The sequence below is a fragment of the Leptinotarsa decemlineata genome, unplaced genomic scaffold (assembly GCF_025532065.1).
Source record: "Leptinotarsa decemlineata unplaced genomic scaffold, Ldec_3_MD MMD2_tig00026307_RagTag_RagTag, whole genome shotgun sequence".
Lineage (NCBI taxonomy): Eukaryota > Metazoa > Arthropoda > Insecta > Coleoptera > Chrysomelidae > Leptinotarsa > Leptinotarsa decemlineata.
This window is the reverse complement of record NW_027412681.1, coordinates 7,724,473-7,730,480: the sequence shown is the minus strand read 5'-3', so window position 1 is coordinate 7,730,480 and position 6,008 is coordinate 7,724,473.

Here is a 6,008-nt window from a genome sequence, read left to right as displayed (position 1 = left end):
CTAGTAATATTCACAATCATCAATTTTCATTTATCCAGTTTGAAAATAGGAGTTTCCCTTTGAAAATGTCCAATTTGGCCCATTCTGTACAGTCTTCTACATGACGAGAAAAACTCCGAAAAACAAGTGTTCTCCCAGACAAATTCCCATTCAAGAAGTACTTTATTGTGAGATTTTCACAGTTTTACGGAAACACAACACGTGTTTTGCCATACAAGGCAACACGTGTTGCGTGTTTTTTGAGTAAGTTATGGCTTTCCAGACAAAGGTTCCGAAAAAGAAGTCGTCTAGGGAAGATGGGCAGTCCCAAAGAAGCATTGAACAGTGGAGCACGAAAAATCGCGCGGAATAGCAAATGAGAATAATCCAGAAGACAACAGGTCCCGACCAAAGTTTGCGAGGCTCACAACTTATCCTGAAGTTTGTCCTGAAGTTGGTAGCGCTACGGGTCTTGATGTGATAGGTCACGCGGTCGATTTGCTGAGACCTGCTGCTGAGTAAGTTGAACACTTACTTACTTATTGACTACAACATTGTGCATTTTACTACATTTTCGAGTCTTTCGGTTCTCTACTTCAACCAAAAAGTTAATTCGACAATAACGTGCCATCTACGTCGGCGTCGTGCTTTGAAAGAGTGAGGTTTTGATGGGCGTTTTGTCAGCTGTTCCAATGGAATGTTTCCTGACTGGGTGAATTTTGGTCTTCTGGGATTCCCACAGTCCTTTCTTCTCCTTCGAACTGAGTGAGGTAGTTGTCCAACAGGACGGCAGTATTGCACTTGATCTTCTGACGGTCCTTTATGTGGATCTTTTTGTGGGCAGAAAGAGTGAATATCACTATCGGTGTAGTATGTCCATGTCTATCACCATTTTTGAGGTAGACACTTAGATGTGGCCAAACGTATCGGTCGTGAAAGAACCCCAATAACATTGTCTGACCAATATACTTTTCGTCACAGTTCTCACAGTTTATTTCATACAGGGCGTTCCAACGAAAACCTGACTCCTGTAAGTCAGAAACAGACGTGTAATCGAGAATTTCAAAGAATACGTCATTTTCATTCCTAGAGAGACTAATTCTGATAACGAAACTGCCCCTATTTTTTGGCATGGCATGGCATGGGGGAGTCGAATGATACATAATTTGGAAGGTCTTTTGTCCCTCTATTACCTCTATAATTTTTATCGAAATTTGTTTATTCGTTATTGAGATATTAAATGTTGAACATTTTATTTGAGAAAAATGATCAAATTCGCTGTCGCTCATTTTATGGAGGAAATCGATCTACAAATCTAGAAGACTCGACGCAGGTTTTCTAGATTTGTAGAATTTTTTCAATTAGGAGTAAAAGTTTTGAAATGCACTGTGTTTCAAGATGGTTCATTTTACTGGAGAAAGAATAGAAATTGTAAATTGATGGATGTAGCCGTTACTACGTGGTAGGAGATCATAAAGAAAAGAGAAATGAAAATTTCTATGTTTTTTACCACTTTTAATTGTAACTAACGTTACTGCAGTTCCGTCCTATATGGACATTCTCAAACTAATACAATAAACTAACAATCATTCATTACATTCGCCAATATATACCATTCAGGTACTTGATTGAGTACCTGAATTTACAGTTCACAATGCGGATGTGCCAATTTAAAAACCGGAGAGTAAATCAAATCGATTTGATCATTCAACAGGTTGCACCAGCAATGTTTATGCTTGTAAATTTCCAAGGATTCTAAATAAATGAGTTTGCAACCCTTCCTTGCATAGTGCAGAATTTCCGTATCGCTTAGATTCGGAAACTTATGGTTGCATGCCAAGGAATGGTTTGAAAATGTCTAATCATTTTTTTTTCTAGTCTGAAGGACCTTTCATGTTCAGCATGCCGTTTTTGGAAATTTTGTCCGCATTGTCCCACATAAACACTATTACACTCCGGACACTTAAACTTATAAACTCCAGATTTTTCCAACTTGTCGACCTTATCTTTGGCATTGAAAAGGAAATGAGGTAACCCGGCATGTGGTCTGAATGCTACTTCCACATCGTTTTTCTGAAGAAACCTGCGATTATTTCTATTCTTTCTCCAAAATATGTTAGCGGTATCCATTTCTTGATTTCTAGTTGTTTGACCTGAGGATATATTGATCTGTAAGTGAATTTCCGGCTTTGTTTCCTGACTAACTTCTGGATAGTATCTGTATTGAAACCATTATTATGACCTATCTGTGTAATTGTATCAATTTCCCTAGCTAGATTGTCTGCAGACAAAGGCAGTGAGAATGCTCTATGCAACATTGAATTGTAGGCTGCTAATTTATGACTGTCTGGATGGAAAGAATCGCTTGGAATGGTGATGTCTGTATAGCTAGGTTTTCTGAAAACATTGAACTCGATTGTTCGATTCTGATTGTTCTTGGAATAGTGAGCCATTGAAAACAACAAAAAACTTTATATTGGGCTCATATTACAAAACAAATAAAAAGAATGAACGGGTATGTTCAGAGACCATAACATGTACCGTGTAAAAATATAACATGAGAGTAAAACAAAAACGATAAGCAAAGATGTTTGAAAGGTAAGATCAAAATCCAACAAGAAAGCATGTCTAAAAAAGCTGATTCTCAAACAAACCAAAAACCAAAATTACCTCATTCGAAATTGGCGGACATTCTGAAGTGAACTTGCTTAAACGCCGTACTATTTTTTTAGCTCCAAACCCTTGTGTACTAATTGCTATGTCACCAAATAAAACAACAATTAACTCACTGACCGCAATTTCCCGTAATACCATTATCGCAAAATCACTTTTCGGAAAGTCCCTTGTCGCAACCCTCTTCCGCTACTGACTTTCGCGACCGTTTCGCGACCCTCTTTCGCAACTGTCCGATAGCCACTGTCCCAATTAACCACCTAATGAGTATTCCCAAGTCCGAAAAACTTTTCCTAACACTCAACCCTTTTACTGTCCCCTGTGTGTTGTGATCTCTGGTTAAAATTCCCGAATTTTTCCATAACCCTTCCTACTCAAGACCTATGTCCTTCTTTTCATCGAAGTCATTGGTCAGTTTTTATTTTAAATAAATTTTCGGGCCCACCTATTCAGATATGGCCGAAACAGGATACATTTGTTTAGTCTAGCCTGAACGAAACATAACCTTCATGATGCCGCCAAAATTCAACAATCATAAATTGAATTCAATGCTTACTATTTTATTACTATTATCGATTTCGAAAAACCGGGTGACCGACCCTGATCTTTTTGAATGAAATAATATTTTTCTTTAACTATCGTAATGGCAGTTATTATCCTTCAGACCAAGTAATTGTATTCATGAATATTCTTTTACGACATTTCGTCATGAAGGATTTGTCTACAATATTTGGCGGTTTTACATAAAACATTGAAAGTTGTAGAAATATCATTATGAATAAACAAATGAACATGAAATCAAGCCACTGAAGTTGAACATAGATGAGAATGCATTTACCATGTGAATGAAACAATAGCTAGGCAAATACGGATTTAATTTCATTTTGCCTACACATCATATATATATATATATATATATATATATATATATATATATATATGTGCCTACACATATATATATATATATATATATATATATATATATATATATATATATATATATATATATATATATATATATATATATATATATTATATAAAACATCTGAATATACCGGATAATTCCCTACATCTGGCTAAAAAACATTAAACCACACAATTATCAACAATATACAATGAATTAACATTCGAGTATATTTGTTGTGCGAAACGAAAAGATTCACAATTGAAATCATTTTAATTCTACCTGACTATAAGTATTTCATTCACTTCTCTGAATACCTACATTTATGGTTTCATTGTTTTCTCACAACTACTTTGATTTTCTATAAATATCATATTATAATTGCTACTTGCCATAACACTGGGTTTTTCAATTACAGATTTTTTTGTTTCACCTTCATAAATAACAGATAGAAAAAACCGTGTATTTATTTCTAAACTGATCCAAGCTAACTTATTTAACCTGTGTTGTCATTTAATATTGGTTCTGAAACTCTTTTTAGGGCTTTTTCAGTATAATATATTATAGTAATACAGTCTGACGATTATTCAATTCTTCTCTTTCTTTTTCTAATATATATATATATATATATATATATATATATATATATATATATATATATATATATATAATAATAATAAAGGTCTTTATTATTTTCAAATAATATACATATAGATTTTAACATTGTATGCAAAAAAAAAAAAAAAAACATTTCTGAAAATAAAGGGCGAAGTTCATTTTCTGCAGACAAACGATAGTTTTACTACGAAAATGTTCTTCCACATATATAGCTGGGCTGTTACAAAGAAAACTCTCTTTGTTATATGTCAAGCTTTCGGTATATTTCACACCTTCGTCAGGACAACTACAATAATAAGATTATATATCTTGTAAAAAATATATAAATATGGAGAACTTACTAACGTGAGAATAAAATATAAAATGGTTCAAAAACAGATAGAAAAGCATTAAATAATGACAGTTGATAAAAGTTTTTGGCTGACAATGTCAAGTGGTGCCTGATGTGGTTCTTCTCGACCACCAGAGCAAAACGATATTTGTCGTGGAGTTTTCAGCTCCTGGCGAGACGAATATCGTCAGAAAAGAGAAGGAAAAACGGAAAAAATATCGAGATTTTCTCTTCGAACTCCGCAAACTCTATCCAGATCATTCTGTCAAGATGGTTGTTCTGATTATTGGAGTCCTTGGTGGAATGATGTCCTCTCTACTCTCGAATCTTAAAATCATACCGGCTTGCCGCACTAAGGCAGAAATTTTAGCCGCACAGATGCAGAAGGCTGTCATTCTTGGCTCACTGCCCTTGCTCAGGGCACATGAATGTCGGACCCAATGATCACTTACCCCACGGTGTGGGGATTGGTCATTGGTTGATAATGCTGGCGTGCCCTCTCGAATGTATCGGGGCTTCGGGAGATAGGGTCTGACCAGCGCACACTACGGCGAAAAAAAAATATTTATTTGCATAACAAAATATTACAGATATAATGATAACACAGAATTGCAAACAAATACCGTTGATACTCAATAAGTGAAACACTTGTTTTGAGTAACAAATTAAATTGAAAGTCAAAAATTTAAAAATCTGGTCATTACACTAAAATATAACATTATAATAAAATTCTTTCAATTTAAAAAAGGAATAAATATTGGACATTTCGCAGTTAAATCACAAAAGTTCTAAATATCCCTATGAAATGAGCAATTTTTTGCCTTGTTTGGACAAAAATGAAACGTTTCAAGGACTTTTTGAATAAGTGAATCACATTTATGTTACGAATTAACTCCGAAACTGTATTGAATAATTTTGGATTGGGTAGAGAAGTGCGTAGGCTTAAATAAAACCAATTTCAATAAAAGGAAAATGAACAGAAAATTAAAAATTGAACAATTTAAACAGAAATGAAAAATTTTAAAATTAAAAAGTTTTCAAACCAAGTTACTTCATGACGTTTTGATTGATTCACAATCGTGTTCAGGTGATGGTTATTATCCTATCGCCTCTTTCTTTTCTATGGTCTACCGGTTCAGAGGGAGTTGACCGTTTTTTCGCTTGATCACAGGTTTCCATATGTTGTGTATCTAAACGATAGTTTGGCTGAATGCGTCGTTGGACAACACATATGCAGCTTCTTTGAACTTCTTCTTGAAATAGTGTTCCTCTCTGTAGATCATCTCAGCTTGGAACCACTTGATGTTATCTTGATGAGTCCAAACATGCTCTGCTATTCCCAATTTGCTGTGTGTTTTTCTTGTGGAACTCACAGGGTATCCGGTTGAATGCAATTCTAGGAATCGCAGTCCGCGTTTGGTGGCCTGGTTTTCGTGAGGCAGGTTCTGATGTTGTACTTGGACCCAATTCTTCTGACGTAGAAGCCGTCACAACACTGATTGT